Source organism: Procambarus clarkii, unplaced genomic scaffold (assembly GCF_040958095.1).
Source record: "Procambarus clarkii isolate CNS0578487 unplaced genomic scaffold, FALCON_Pclarkii_2.0 HiC_scaffold_153, whole genome shotgun sequence".
In the NCBI taxonomy this organism is placed as follows: domain Eukaryota; kingdom Metazoa; phylum Arthropoda; class Malacostraca; order Decapoda; family Cambaridae; genus Procambarus; species Procambarus clarkii.
The window spans coordinates 106,272-120,954 of NW_027189186.1; the positions used below are offsets into that span (position 1 = coordinate 106,272).

The following is a 14,683-nucleotide window of genomic DNA, read 5'->3' on the forward strand; positions in this document are numbered from 1 at the left end:
CAAAATATGGCTCAGGCCTCGATATTGGGATGTTTGGGATATTTTGAAAACTGCAGGGGAGTTTAGGACAAATATGACCAAACGCCGCTTTCAGTACTTGACATATGTTGGGTATAAAAAAGTTGAGATTTCAAATTGCGAATACGTGCAGAGAGCCTGAATTTGGCTCCAAAATATGGCTCAGGCCTCGAAATTGGGATATTTGGGATATTTCGAAAACTGCAGGGGAGTTTGTGCAAAATGTGACGCACTGCTGCTTTCAGGACTTGGCATATGTTGGGTATAAAAATTCTTAATATCAAACTGCGAATACGTGCATAGAGCCAGAATTTGGCTCCAAATTATGGCTCAGGCCTCGAAATTGGGATATTTGGCATATTTTGAAAACTGCGGGGAGGTTTGGGACAAATGTGACCAAACGCCGCTTTCAGTACTTGAAATATGTTGGGTATAAAAAGACGTAATTTCGAACTGCGAATACGTGCAGAGAGCCAGAATTTGGCTCCAAAATATGGCTCAGGCCTCGAAATTGGGATATTTGGGATATTTTGAAAACTGCAGGGGTGTTTGGGACAAATGTGACCAAACGCCGCTTTCAGTACTTGGCATATGTTGGGTATAAAAAGTCGTAATATCAAACTGCGAATACGTGCTAAGAGCCAGAATTTGGCTCCAAAATATGGCTCAGGCCTCGAAATTGGGATATTTGGGATATTTTGAAAACTGCAGGGGTGTTTGGGACAAATGTGACCAAACGCTGCTTTCAGTACTTGGCATATGTTGGGTATAAAAAGTCGTAATATCAAACTGCGAATACGTGCAGAGAGCCAGAATTTGGCTGCAAAATATGGCTCATGCCTCGAAATTGGGATGTTTGGGATATTTTGAAACTGCAGGGGACTTTGGGACAAATATGACCAAACACCGCTTTCAGTACTTGGCATATGTTGGGTATAAAAATTCGTAATTTCAAACTGCGAATACGTGCAGAGAGCCTGAATTTGGCTCCAAAATATGACTCAGGCCTCGAAATTGGGATATTTGGGATATTTTGAAAACTGCTAGGATGTTTGGGACAAATGTGTCCAAACGCCGCTTTCAGTACTTGGCATATGTTGGGTATAAAAAGATGTAATTTCAAACTGCGAATACGTGCAGAGAGCCAGAATTTGGCTCCAAAATATGGCTCAGGCCTCGAAATTGGGATATTTGCGTTATTTAGAAAACTGGAGGGGAGTTTGGGCAAAATGTGACTCACTGCCGCTTTCAGTACTTGGCATATGTTGGGTATAAAAAAGTCGCAATTTCAAACTGTGAATACGTGCATAGAGCCAGAATTTTTCTCCAAATTATGGCTCAGGCCTCGAAATTGGGATGTTTGGGATATTTTGAAAACTGCAGGGAGGTTTGGGACAAATGTGACCAAACGCCGCTTTCACTACTTGGCATATGTTGGTATAAAAAAGTCGCAATTTCAAACTGCGAATACGTGCAGAGAGCCAGAATTTGGCTCCAAAATATGGATCAGGCCTCGAAATTGGGATATTTGGGATATTTCGAAAACTGCAGGGGAGTTTGTGCAAAATGTGACTCACTGCCGCTTTCAGGACTTAGCATATGTTGGGTATAAAAAGTCGTAATATCAAACTGCAAATACGTGCATAGAGCCAGAATTTGGCTCCAAAATATGGCTCAGGCCTCGAAATTGGGATATTTTGAAAACTGGAGGGGAGTCTGTGCAAAATGTGACTTACTGCCGCTTTCAGTACTTGGCATATGTTGGGTATAAAATTCGTAATATCAAACTGCGAATACTTCCATAGAGCCAGAATTTGGCTCCAAAGTATGGCTCAATCCTCGATATTGGGATGTTTGGGATATTTGGAAACTGCAGGGAGGTTTAGGACAAATGTGACCAAACGCCGCTTTCAGTACTTGGCATATGTTGGTATAAAAAAGTCGCAATTTCAAACTGCGAATACGTGCAGAGAGCCAGAATTTGGCTCCATAATATGACTCAGGCCTCGAAATTGGGAAGTTTGGGATATTTTGAAAACTGCAGGGGGGTTTAGGACAAATATGACCAAATGCCGCTTTCAGTACTTGACATATGTTGGGTATAAAAAAGTCACAATTTCAAACTGCGTATACGTGCAGAGAGCCAGAATTTGGCTCCAAAATATGGCTCAGGCCTCGAAATTGGGATATTTGGGATATTTTGAAAACTGGACGGGAGTCTGTGCAAAATGTGACTTACTGCCGCTTTCAGTACTTTGCATATGAGGGTATAAAATTTGTAATATCAAACTGCGAATACGTGCAAAGAGCCAGAATTTGGCTCCAAAATATGGCTCAGGCCTCGATATTGGGATGTTTGGGATATTTTGAAAACTGCAGGAAGGTTTGGGACAAATGTGACCAAACGCCGCTTTCAGTACTTCGCATATGTTGGGTATAAAAAAGTCGTAATTTCAAATTGCGAATACGTGCAGAGAGCCTGAATTTGGCTCCAAAATATGGATCAGGCCTCGAAATTGGGATATTTGGGATATTTCGAAAGTAAGTAAGTAATTATCAAAAGAAGGCACCAAACCGGGAAGGCTATGTAGCACCATCAAGTACGCAAAATAATCAGAGGACGCTAAATATCACTAAGGATGCCAATACGAGAACAAAAACGCATAAGGCGAACGATATCAAAAGTATCCGAGTCACCAAGAATTCTATCGAGGGACAGGTGACCGCGAGGGGCGGTCGGAAAGCAAGACACACGCTCGTCCTGGAAGTCTGGACATTCAAGAAGGACATGCACGACCGTAAGAGGGACAATGCAACTAGGACAATAAGGAGCAGGGCGGCGCTCCATCAAGTGACCATGGGTTAAGCGAGTATGGCCAATACGCAACCTCGCCAGAGCTGTTTCCCACCGCCGGTTACGGTGGAAGGAGGACGGCCACGAGGAAATACAACATTTAAGAGTACGGAGCTTGTTACCAGTAACAGACAACCAAGAAGCCTGCCAACGGGAAAGGACTGAGGAATGGATAACCGGGTAAAAGTCGGAATACGGAATGCCCTTGCGAGAGATGGGACAAGAGCGGACAGCTTCCTTGGCAGCAGCATCCGCACGCTCATTTAAAGACACACCAATATGGCTGGGAACCCAACAAAACTCAACCGACTTAAATTTACTGTGAACGAGAAACAGCCAATGCTGGATCTCGACAACTACTGGATGAACCGGATTAAAGGACCCGAGAGCCATGAGGGCACTACGAGAGTCAACAACAACCACAAAGGAAGACTGACAACGAGAAAGCAGGAGACGAAGAGCATAGAGAATAGCATAAATTTCCGCTGTAAAGATGCTAGTCTCCGGAGGCAAGCGACACATATAAGTGCGATCAGGAAAAACAACAGAGTAGCCAACACCGTCCGCTGACTTAGACCCATCGGTGAAGACAGAAACGGAGCGGGAGTGAGAAGAAAAGTGCTCGAGGAAAAGGCGTTTTAGAACCGTAGGAGGGGTAAAAGCTTTAGTGATACGGGTCAAGGATGTACAAAACCGCGGAAGAGGGACCCTCCACGGGGGCAAAGAAGGAACAACACGAGGAGAAACATCAGAAATACGAACGGAAAGAGAATCCTGTAGGCGAGATAACCGGACAGAAAGAGGGTGGTGAAGAGGAACAGGAACCGCAGGAGGGGTAAAAGTTAAAGCACGACAGAGGCGAGAGGAAGGATGTTGCAAGGACCGCGCAAGATAGCGAAGACAGTAGCGATCACGGCGGTCCTGGAGAGACAGGAAGCCAGTGTCAACATACAAGCTAAGGATGGGAGTCGAACGAAAGGCACCAGAACTGAGACGCAACCCAGTATGGTGCAAAGCATCAAGACGGCGAAGAGTAGAAGGAGAAGCAGACGAGTAAGCAGGGCAACCATAATCGAGCTTAGACAGGACGAGAGAGGAATGTAAAGCAAGGAGAGTGCGCCTATCTGCCCCCCAAGAAGATGGGACAAGACCCGAAGGAGGGTAAGGGCCTTAGAGCACTCAACACGGAGGTAAGAGATATGGGGAGACCAAGACAAACGAGTGTCAAGGAATAACCCCAAAAGCTTCGCGGAATCTTTGTATTCAAGGGGATGACCATAAAGTGACAAAGAGGGACGAAGAACAACCCGTTTCCGCGTAAAAGTCATGGCACAAGTCTTAGAAGTAGAGAACTTGAAGCCATGACCTGTGGCCCAAGACGACACGGCATCAATGGCAAGTTGAAGCCGGCGTTGAAGGAAAGGCGAATCATCACCCTGACAACAAAGGGTAAGATCATCGACATAGAGAGCGGAGAATACACCAGAAGGAAGAGAGGAAAGAAGACCATTGAGGGCAACCAGAAAAAAGAGTAGTGCTCAGAACACTACCCTGGGGCACACCTTCGTATTGCTGAAAAGAGGGAGAGAGAGCGATACCAAGGCGCACCCGAAAGGAACGACGAGAGAGGAAGCTGCGGAGAAAGAGAGGGAGATGACCACGAAGGCCAAAAGAATGAAGTTGAGATAGGATATGATAACGCCAAGTGGTGTCGTAAGCCTTTTCTAGGTCAAAAAGGACGGCAACAACGGAGGTCTTCGCAGCAAAAGCAGTACGAATATAGACCTCCAAGTTCACCAGGACATCTGTCGTGCTGCGGCACTTGCGGAAACCAAATTGAGAAGGGGAGAGGAGGTGATGGTGTTCCAGGAACCACATCAGACGAACGTTAACCATACGTTCAAAGAGTTTGCAGACACAACTTGTGAGAGCAATAGGGCGAAAGTCCTTAGGGGAAGTACCCAGAGACCCCGGTTTGCGAACAGGGAGGACAACGGCATCGAGCCAGTCCTCAGGGACTGACGACGACTCCCAGATCCGATTATACAGACTCAGTAAATACTGAGACGTGCTCGGAGGGAGATGGCGAAGCATCTCATAATGAATACCATCGGAGCCCGCCGCCGTAGAACCGCAGAGGGCCAGGGCAGAACGAAGTTCAGAGAGAGAGAAGGGATCATTATAGGGAAGCTGAAGATGAGTGCAGAAATCTAAAGGACGAGACTCAAGGACAGGTTTACGAAGAAGGAAAGATTGGGGAAGATGAAGACCAGAGCTAACAGAAGAAAAGTGGGAACCCAGTTCGGAAGCGACCTGCAACGGGTCCGCCACAAGAGTATCATGGAGGTGAAGGACCGGTGAAACATCGGGAACGAACTTACCCGCTATCTTGCGGATACGCTTCCAGATCTGGGCCAGAGGGGTTTCGGACGTAATTGTTGAGACATAAGATGCCCAACATTCACGGTTAGCCGTACGGATGGCCCTACGGGCCACCGCACTCGCTTTCCGAAAGAAAAGAATCGGTCGTCTGCCTACGGCGGTGCTTCTTCCAGGCTGCACGCTTACAGCGGACAGCCCGAGCACAGTCCGCATTCCATCAGGGAACGCACTTCCGTGGACCTCGAGAGGAAGAGCGAGGGATAGAGCGGAGGGCAGCGTCGAAGACAGTGTCATGAAAAAGGAGGAGAGCGCGAGAGAGGGGCAGAAGGGAGAGGTCAGAGAGAGTAGCACTGAGGGAAAATAGGGTCCAGTCCGCCTTAGCAAACTGCCACCTAGGGAAAGAGAGGGAAGGGCGAAAAGAGAAAAAGGAAACAAGGATGGGGAAATGATCACTTCCATGGAGGTCATCAAGAACCTGCCAAGTGAAATCTAAGTAAAGAGAAGAAGAGCAGAGAGAAAGATCAAGACAAGAAAGGGTGCGAGTTCGAGAGTCCAAATGAGTGGGCTCACCAGAATTCAGAAGAGACAGGGAAGAAGAGAGGAGAAACGGCTCAAGGAGGCGACCCCGGGTATTCGTCAGAACGTCACCCCAAAGAGAATGACGACAATTGAAGTCACCCAGCAGGAGCACAGGCTCCGGCAAGGAGTCTAGGAGGTGTTTCAAATCAGGAAGAGAGAGCGGGACACTCGGGGGGGGAGAAATGGAACAAACTGTGTACCATTTCCCCACAAAGATACGAGCAGCAGAACAATGGAGAGGCGAAGGAAAAAGTAAAGGAACAAAGGGAACATCAGCCCGAATCAAGAGAGCAGAAGAATTAGAAGCCCCAGCAATGGCTGGGGGAGGGGGGAGAGAAAGGAATAGCCACGAAAACGACCAGGACGAGCACCAAGCATTGGCTCCTGGAGACAGACACAAAGGGGCGAAAACCGCGAAACCAGAAGTTGGAGTTCGAGGAAATTGGCGTAATAACCTCGAACGTTCCATTGAAGAATGGACAACGACGAGAAGAGAAAGGACAAAAACAGAGAACAAGGAAGAAACAAAGGCGAAAGACCAACAGAGCACGTTAAAGAATATCAGGGTCGGGATCAGGGTCAGCAAAGTCAGGGTTAGGGGGCATGGGTAAACTGAGCAAAGACGGTGGGAAGGAAACGGGAGAACAGATCAGAGGTGGGCGGGCAGGGTCCGGAGGAGGAGGAGGAAGAGGAGGAGACAACGGAGAGGAGCAGTCAAGGACAGCAGCAGGAAGAGGGGGAGTAGAAAGAGAGGAGCGCACCCCAGCAAGAGCAGCAACCGAAAGGGAAGCAGGGGCCAAAGAAACCTCCATAGCAGGAACAGGGGGCGCAAGCACTGAAACGGGAGGGGAAGGAGCAACAGAGCCAGAAGGAGGAGCTGAGGAAGAAAGCGAAGCCTTCTTACCCGCCGGGGAAGAGGAAGGAGAGGAGCCAGGCTTACGCTTCTGACTTAAAGAGACCGGTGTCCCAGCAACCACGTACCGGGCAACGGATTCCAGTGTCTCAACAGGAGAAGCCGAACGAGAGCACACACGACGGCCGGTAGGAGAGCGATGGACATCCGCCAGCACCGACAGGCGGTGGGGAGAGCCGATAGATGGAGGAAGAGGATGGGAAGGAGGATCGGAGGGGGACGAGGAAGAAGACACAGAAGACACGACAGACCGGGTAGAAGGAAGGGGAACCCCAGACAGAGGACCAGGAGGAGGATCCTTCGGGAGAGAACCCAAAGGGACAGAGGAGGGGGCAGTGGGCGCATCAGGGTCCAAGGCCCGGAAACGGTTGTGAGTCTGAGGAAGGCGGGAAGGACGAGGAGAGGAAGAGCGCAACACGCGAGCATAAGAGATATTAGCATAAGGCGAACCTGGCGTCTCGCCTCAGGAAAAGATAAACGCTCCCGGTGCTTCAAGTTGAGGATGGCTGCCTCAAGCTTGTAATGGACACACGCACGGGAGAAGGTAGGATGGGCCTCACCGCAGTTGAGGCAACGAGCCTGGGGAGAAGTGCACTCCGACTTAGAGTGACCTTCGCCACCACACAAAGGACAGAGAGAGACAGTCCCGGAGCAGCGGAGGGCACCATGCCCAAACCTCCAGCACTTGTTGCAGAGCCGAGGAGAAGGAATGTACTCCTGGACAGAGCACCTGGCACCAGCAAGAATGACAGAGGGTGGAAGGGTCCTACCATCAAAGGTAATCTTCACAACCCGGAGGGGTTGACGGCGACTACCACGAGGGGGACGAGTAAACGTGTCCACCTGGAGAATAGAATGGCCCTGGGCAGCGAGGATATGTCGAATATCGTCGTGGCAGTCGCGCAGGTCCCGAACACCGGTCGCAACATGGGGCGGGAGCAAAATAGTGCCAACACTGGCATTCAACTGAGCGTTCTTCGAGACCCGAACGGGGGTCTCGCCAAGGCAGGATAAGGCAGCCAAGCGGGAAGCAGCATCCTGAGAAGGAGCAGCAATGACACGTGTACCGAGACGAGTGGGGTTGAAAGTAATGGAGGCATCCACGGAATCAATGAGATGTCGATGGAGGGAGAAATCGTCAGGAGGCGCAGAATCAAGAGGGAGGAGATCAAAATATTTGGCCCACGAAGCGGGACCAAACAAGGCTTGATAGGCAGCAGAACTGGAAGGAATCGAGCGAGGGCGGCCGTGACGAGGACGGCGGTGAGAACCCCCAGAGAGAGAGGGGTTAAAAGGCGCAGTAGTTACAACTAGAGAAGGAGCCGCGCCAGGGGACGAGGTAGTCACCACTGGGGGCTTGGGGCTCGACCCAACCACAGAGGAGGGAGGGGAGCCAGAGGAAGGAGTCAGAGAGGCCAAAGGAGGAGCAAGGTCGGGGCCCAATGCAGCGGAGGCTACAGAGCCCGGTCTTCCAATACGGACCGACTCGGGGGCTTGGTCGCCCACCCCACGAGCCTGAGAAGGTAAACCAGAAGAAACCGAAGCAGGGGTAATCATCTTGACGAAAGAAGAATTCACTCACGAATGTGCCCCCACACCCACCATGGAGCCACAATTAGAGGCAGGACACCCAACAAGAAGCTATCGCCGATCTTGTCAGGGCCTCCTAGGGGTGCGTCGCGAGTATACGCCCCACAAACGCCACCTTAAGAAACCGACAGTCCGTCGAGATCGGGTTCAGTGACGAAGTGGGGATTGACAATAAAAGGTTCCCCTCGCTCTCGACGTCGGGTACTGCAGTTCTACGGGTGCATGAGTATGCCTCCTCAAGCACCCGGGCGTCAAAATAGAAGAAGTCCAAGGGAAGAACCAGAACGAGCAAAAGGTCGGCAGGAAACGGCAAGCAGATAGGAGAAGAGGGGGAGAAAAACGAAACAGAAGGAAAAGGAAAAGATGCCCAGCAGAATTGGAGAGGACGGCAGCAGGAGCACAAGGCTAGAAAAGGACAGAGGACTGTCCCAAGGAGCATCACACTCTGGCAGCCGCCCACTAAGCCCCCACACGGCGACAACGAGCTGAGCGGGGAGGGGGGGGATATTTCGAAAACTGCAGGGGAGTTTGTGCAAAATGTGACGCACTGCTGCTTTCAGGACTTGACATATGTTGGGTATAAAAATTCTTAATACCAAGCTGCGAATACGTGCATAGAGCCAGAATTTGGCTCCAAAATATGACTCAGGCCTCGAAATTGGGATGTTTGGGATATTTTGAAAACTGCAGGGGAGTTTGTGCAAAATGTGACTCATTGCCACTTTCAGTACTTGGCATATGTTGGGTATAAAAAGTCGTAATATCAAACTGCGAATACGTGCATAGAGCCAGAATTTGGCTCCAAAATATGTCGTCCATTAGGGAGGCTCCGGCCTCCCCCGATGCTGTGAGCCCCTGGATAGCTGCAGTGAGCACACACATTGGCCCAAAAAAGCCAGCTGAATTCAAAGATGAGCTCCAGGCGAGGTGTGGAAAGAAAGTCCAGCCAGGGGCGTTCAAGTAACAGGTCGGCCAAGATGGCCGACCTTCGGGCGGGAATCTCCTCCACAACCAAATCTTTTATTGAGGAGTTGTTGCCAACCTACTTTTATCTGGCATGTATTATGCCAGTTTTCGCCTCGCATAATTTTTTCTCATTTGGAAATACAATATTATCTTCACTATAAATGACTACTATAGCGTGTCATTTCTGCTCACACTCATCTCTAAATAAAATGATTACAAATACTTCCCAAGACATAAACTGCCTCATCCAGCCCGCCTCTTCCCTCATTCCAAATCCACAAACCCACCAACAATCCTCCAACTTCATGGGAAGGTCAAGCTTCCCATGACCTTGGAGTCATTGGTTATGGGTTTGTGGATAACCTGACCTAGCAGTTTATGCCTTTGGGGAGATCTCCTCTCCCCCCCCCCTGGCATATGCATTAATGATATATAATGCATATGCCAGCCAGTCCAAGTCTAATAAGATTATTCTCCTATCTCTCAATTTATTCTTTACCTCACAGCAAGTCTTTGTCACCCACATTGAACAATATTCTAAGTCTTCACCACCCCAAAACTTGCCTCGCCACCCAGCTTTTACCTTACCATACATCTTTGCCACCCATCATTTGGTTTGTATTAAACATTCAAGGTTAAATGTTTGCCCTTGATCACCTAGCAGCAATTGAGGATACAGATGTAAGCTGATTGGAGAGTCGCGTTCTGAGTGTAAACTAGTAGAACGTAAGTCAAGAAACTGCAGATGGCCTATTGTCCTGCACGTGGCATTTCCTATTTATATCCACCTACACTCATTCATATACGTCTAACCTAAGCTTCAACCAATCAAAGATTCCTATGCCTATTATGATCCAGTAATATGGACCCAGTGATCCAGTAGTATGATCCACAATCGATTTGAGAATGGTCCAGGACGGACCGAAACGTCGTTGTCCCTTCACCTTCTAGTGTGTGGTCTGGTCAACATACTTCAACCACGTTATTGTGACTCGTCGTCTGCACATGATCCAGTAATTTGTTCCACAAATCCACAACCCAGTTACCAAACCAGTATTTACCCAGGTATTTCCTAAATCTGAACTTATCTTCATTTAAAGCCTTATCAATAGCTTCCTTGTTATGCCCATTCATCCACTTGTACACTTCAATCATGTCACGTTAAGGTTTTTCCAACATCTCTTCATATGGAAGCTTTCTAATTTGCGGGATTAACTTTGTCATCCTAACTGACGTGTTCTAGTGAATTATGTCCATTCATTATGTGTATGGCGACCAAAACTGAACGGCATAATGTAAATGGGGCCTAAAAACAATACGTTAATAAACCCAGCCGACTTATTGCTAACTCTTCTATAAATAAATCTATGGGAAAGAAAAGCTCTCAGCCTGCTAACAAGAGTGTACAAATCCACAAGGGCCGGGACGAGGATTCGAACCTGCGTCCGAGAGCATCCCAGACGCTGCCGTAATCGACTGAGCTACGACATGGTCAAAAGGAGTTGAAACCAAAGATCTACTGAACATATTGGATCCTGCAGCCTCTCCGAGGCACAAACCAGTGTTAGTGTAACAAGAATGTGAAGTTGACTACGTCCATCTAGTTCCACCCGCTCCTCCCCAGAACTAGTTGTTAAATAAGCACTTTACCTTGACTCCTCTGATCCAACACTTGTCCACACGGGCCACACTCCTGAAAAAATATTTTTTACATATATTAAGGGCAAGTATAAGTAATTATTAAAATAAGGCACCAAACCGGGAAGGCTATGTAGCACCAGGGTAAGTATAAACAGTTTATTTCAAATACAATCGAGTAGGAAAATACAATTATGAATTTCAAGAACACTGGAACCAATCACTGGAAAAGGTGAAATTGCAATGGAGATTAATTAAAGATTGTATCAACAATAGCGAGTAGGCAAGACTGATAAGACTGCAATAGCCTAACGGAGTACATTTTTGTCTCCGACTCATGAGGCTATGGTTAAGCATCAATGTTCTTTTAAAGTTACATAGAAACACATTATCTTATTAGGGTCTTCCACTAAAAACAAACCTTTAGCTAATCTTAGATAAACGTACTGTGTATTATTAATTTATTTAGCTGTTTATTGGCCTAAATTATATAAATAACATGCTTAAAACCTCTTAAGTACAGTATATGGTCTCTGAGCACCAAACCAACGTTAGAAGCCTAGTGATTACATTGTCAAAAAGGACCATTTACAGGTGAAACCATTTCATATCGCAGAGTAAACAAGATGGAAACAATTATCATCCACATTTATTTGCACAATTGCCATCCTGATATGACCACTCCATCGCCCTAGTCGTTAACACACTAAGTGCAGGCGATGAGTCACAATAACGTGGCTGAAGTAGTTTGACCAGGCCACACACTAGCAGGTGAAGGGATGACGACGTTTCGGTCCATCCTGGACCATTCTCAAGTCGACTTGAGAATGGTCCAGGACCGAAACGTCGTCGTCAACACTCTAAACAATCTAGGGTGACTTGTTGCTAAACATTACAAGTCACCTTTACCTTAGCTACAAAACACGTTGTGCATATTATCACACTACCTTTAATGTCATAATGCAGCAGTTTGCGCGCTCAAAATACAGATAGACAAAATTCTCAGGAACCATAGGGGAACCTTTGACAAGCCGCCGGCTTCCTGTTGCCGTAGAGGGCACTATGGAGAAATGGTGGCCCTCTGGTAAATTTAAGTCAATATTACCTAGGAGTTATGATGTACCAGCCATTAAACATCTGGGACTCACAGTTAATATGAAAACAATCCTTAAGAATAGTTAAACGAATCTTTGACTGAAACGAACAACGTTGAATATTCAACTGTACGAGTCTCTGTTGTGGTCCCATCTGGCCTACTGTGTCCTAATATGGAAACCTCACTTCAAAAACACATCAATGATTTTCAGCTTTGGAGAAAGTTCAAGACAGCAACAACAATCATGCCAGAACTTGTTCAACTGTCACTACCACGAATCTTTGAAGGACTAACACTATAAATGTTTAAATTGTTATAGATTTAGATAGATTAGCCTATAAATTTTCCTAGAAATTACCTACTTAATATTATCTGTTAGATTAAGGACCTGGCCGAAGTGCTATGCGTACTAGTGGCTTTACAAGAATGTAAACACATAGGGCTATGTACTCCTTGTCACCTGTCCTCTTAAAAATAGCGTCGCTTTTGGCCGTTTACCCGTAAGGCCGAATATGGACGTAATTTGGAAATGAAAACAAAATGAAAATAAATTTGGGCTTTTTTTTCAACAACAATAAGTTAAGGGTCCTCTGGTAGGTTAGGTGGGCAGGAAATTCTCAAAGTTTCAAAACGTTATGAAAAATGTTAATGGAAAGAATCCTCTTCTAAGCTGGCCGAGTAAGCCGGACGACTCAAACAGAAAACGGAACCGTGCGTCACTTTTGTGAGTCGATTTCATTTCAAATTACGTCCAAATTTGGCCATAGCGCCGCGCATACCAGCCAAAAGTGACGTTAGTTTTTAGAGGACGGGTTGATCAGAAACCCAATATAACTTGTAGTTATATAAATAAATAAATAACAGCCGAGGCCTTTGTAATATTGACCAAGTTGGAGGTCATTAATACAGACCACTTCTCTAAAATATCATATTTGACACAGACAGGCTGGACAACAGCTTCAAGCTCAACAAGCCACAATGTAACACAGAAAATAGATGTGTTGTTTCCCCCATAGGATTATTAACCCATGAACCCGCTTAACCACTCAAGTCGTAAATGCCGAGTCATTCCTCTTGTTCACAATATACACAAGACAAATCCTCAATAAAATAAGGGTGGAGGGAGTAGGAAGGCTGACCTTTGACAAGGTGCCGCTGTCCTGTCCCCGTCGAGGCACTGTAGATGGTGGCCCTTAGGTCAATTCATCATAGGAGCCCTTCTCCTTCCATCATTCTGAATCATGCTCATCGTACTAACCTGCACCCCCTCAATCCCCCCCCCCCCACCATCTTCACACAATCTGTGGCCAACATTTCTCGTTTCATTCAGATTTTCATGAAAATATGTCGAAGATTTCTCTTTGGGTTGTTTTAAGGGGCCTGACAGCCGAGTGGACAGCGCTTCGGATTCGTAATCCTGAGGTTCCGGGTTCGATCCCCGGTGGAGGCTGAAACAAATGGGCACTTTCTTTCACCCTGATGACCCTGTTTACCTATCAGTAAATAAGTACCTGGGAGTTAGACAGCTGCTACGGGCTGCTTCCTGGGGATGTGTAAGAAAAAGAAGGCCTGGTCGAGGACCGGGCCGCGGGGACGCTAAGCCCCGAAATCATCTCAAGATAACCTTAAGATTGCTGGCTAACTACTGGCATGGCTATTAAGGCCACCACAAGCGCCCTAATGACTTAACTAGCGGGAACACCTATGGCTGCCACCTGACAATCTCCTCTATATTTTGTCTAAATACATAAAATATACAAAATAATAACGAATAACAACATGAAGTACACACCTCGAACAATTCTTTCTTTATTATGATTGATTAATGATATCTGTAACACATTTATTTTTTGCTCACTGGTAATCAACGTGACCCTTGCCAGGCGGCGGCTGGTCGACAACTGAGCCACACGTTAAGAAGTGGGACTCCCAGACGCGCCACTCACCCTTACTTCACTATAATATCTAAACTGTCAACCTCTAATACAGTTAAGCATCTGACCACCAGAGGCGCTAATGTTCCCCTGTTATTACGCCATCCATATAATAATTGCTCTCATTATTCATTGTTGCAACGTTTCATGCCCGAAACGCTTTGCGTAATAGTGGCTTTAGGCATTGTATGTACTAGCCCTATCTATAAATCCATCACTCTTTGTAAAATCTCTTGTATGTATGTACCTTACCTAAATAAACATTTGATTTGATTTGAAATACATTCATGTTCTGTAGTGACTGTGTCAGACCTCGAAGGAAGAATTGAAACACCCTTCTGAAGATGTATTATTAAATACGAAAATACTTAAGGAAATTCCTGTTTCAATTCTTCCTTCGTGGTCTGACACTATCGTCACATTTTCATCACGTGTTAATTTTCGTGATTTACACGCAGATTTTGTAGTGTATATACGACAACTTCAGGAAAGTAATGAGTAGCGGATTTAGTCTAAACAATAATATATGCGTTTTGTTTTTAGTGCCAAATTATCTGGCAAATATACATTTGGAGATGAAGCTCAATCCTTCCTGTAGCCCAATCTTTCCTGTAGCCCAATCCTTCTTGTAGCCCAATCCTTCCTGTAGACCAATCCTTCCTGTAGACCAATCCTTCCTGTAGCCCAATCTTTCCTGTAGCCCAATCCTTCTT

At 46.6% G+C, this 14,683-nt stretch overlaps 1 protein-coding gene across 6 annotated transcripts in view; it reads right to left on the minus strand.

Moving 5' to 3' along the window:
• LOC138361038 (beta-lactamase-like protein 2 homolog) overlaps positions 1 to 14,683 on the minus strand; it is a 430,568-nt gene that overhangs the window by 85,959 nt on the left and 329,926 nt on the right. For 3 of the 6 annotated variants that reach the window (XM_069320506.1, XM_069320503.1, XM_069320504.1), the window contains one exon: positions 10,953 to 10,995. The exons of 2 other annotated variants lie outside the window; for them this stretch is intronic. The gene's annotated coding sequence lies outside the window, so the exon portion shown is untranslated. Of the gene's footprint in view, positions 1 to 10,952; positions 10,996 to 13,828; positions 13,925 to 14,683 lie in introns of those variants that run through there. One more of the 6 variants, XM_069320507.1, reaches the window with a different exon arrangement.